Raw genomic sequence first — 2,040 nt, 5'->3', positions numbered from 1 at the left:
TACAGCATATTTTATGAATTATAAGAAATAAAATTTATTTTTATATATAATTGTATTTATGATAAAATATACCTATGAAGAAAACTCAGTTGATTGCAGTGAAATTTGAGTTGATTATTCACATTATTGAATTAAATTTTATATTTTTCAACAATTCATTTCATAAATTAGTCTTTGAAAACTGTTTTAAATAACATGGAAGGAATGCAGTTTTACAAATAAATGTGAAACAATAATGATCATTTATTCAAAACGGTAAATAATAGATACACACCATAGATACATGATAGAGTATCTAAAATGAGTAACACAACTCTAAGGTGTATCTAATTCTCACCACAATGCTAGGCTGCAGTCTGTAACCTAAATTTACACTTGAGGATTATGAGAAATATAAGAAGCCATGTAATTTGACAAATACATCACAGGTTATAAATTTCGGATTTATATGTCTTTCTCTTTTATTTTTTGACTTCATTATATATGAACATTTATTAAACTTTAAATCTAATGTTCAGGCTCACTTTTTTATTTTGAAATGTACATGTGCTAAAATGCATGATAAGAAGTCTGAATGGTGAAGAGCAGAAATCATTTCTCTTCCACAAGCCCAGGATGCTGTTTGTAAGATGGGGCACAGCCAAGAAAACTGACACACCTTAGCTATCAAACTCACGATGTCCACGTTGAAAAATTTAAATCAATCAGCTAATATGTTTGGTCACGTTACACAGAAGATTTTCATTTTTAGTTCTGACAATAATTTAATTATTGGGATAATGAAGCCCTTGCTAATAATAATCAATAAATGATTATAGCCATTAAAAAAGAGTACTTGAAGATAGTTTTGTAAGATTCATACTTTTCATTCTCTGACCTAGTCTAGTAATCAAATATTTGCATATAAATAAAATATAAAGAAGTTTTTAAATGGCAGTCATTTTTGCCTTCTTTCCTCCTAAATAAATGGAGCAAGTTCTGAAATCCCTGAATCATTTCTCCAACATTTCAGGGTTAAGAAGTCTGCAAAGTTGAATGCTATGAAAAATACTGTTTTGTTTTGGTACTGGGATCAAACTCAGGATCTTGTGCTTGCAAATCAGACAGCGGCATCACTGAGCTATATCTCTGGCCCAATACTATTAATAAATTATTTCTAATATATGAAAGGTACATATAAGTCACAGGAGGTTTTTTATCACATAGCATATTTAAATTCACAGTGTAATAAAAGTAAAATAGAACTGATTCCTTGAAAAAGTCTAATATTTTATGCTTTAAAAACAACATGTTTTAACCTGGCATGGTAGAGCACACCTGTAATCCTAGCACTCAGCAGGCTGAGGCAAAGGGATCACTATGACTTTGAGACCAGCCTGGGCTACATAGTGAGTTCCAAATCAGCCTCAACTACATAGTGAGACCCTGTCTCAAAAGCAAATAAACAAACCAAAACCAAAAACATGCTTTAAATACTATCATTTTGTTTTAATAAATTTATATACATGCATTTTATTTTTTTTATTTTTATTTTTTTCCTCATTCTACCTCTATTTTAGAACAATCAAAATTCTACATTTCTTTCTTATCCAGAGTTATGTTCTATTGCAAAATCATAAACAAATGTTCCTTAGCTTTTGGAAGAAACATTGATATTCATTTGGCCCAAATATTTTTATGTAATCTCTAGTTATCTGAGAATTTTCTGAACATCTGGATACTTGGATGCTTAGCCAAAATAGACCAAATACCAATGGGAAGAATATCTAATACATTTAGTTTTGTGAAGTTACAGCACAGAGTTTATGCACAAAACCCAAAAATTCTCTGCTCAGACCAAAACATACTCAAGAGCTGAACAGTTTAATTGGGTCTGTATAAACCCTTAAAATTATAATTTGGCCCAAATGTTTAATTAAAGTAAATTGCAGGATTGAAATGAAACCATTGGAATGAAAAGGCAGCTCATTAACCGATGTTGTTTTCAAACCAGTATAATTTTAAAAACATGCTTATTATTCTCCTAACTAGAACCTGTAC

The sequence above is a fragment of the Fukomys damarensis genome, unplaced genomic scaffold (genome assembly GCF_012274545.1).
Source record: "Fukomys damarensis isolate Sample0158 unplaced genomic scaffold, DMR_v1.0_HiC HiC_scaffold_17, whole genome shotgun sequence".
NCBI classification, from domain to species: domain Eukaryota; kingdom Metazoa; phylum Chordata; class Mammalia; order Rodentia; family Bathyergidae; genus Fukomys; species Fukomys damarensis.
Note: the sequence above shows the minus strand (reverse complement) of the source record.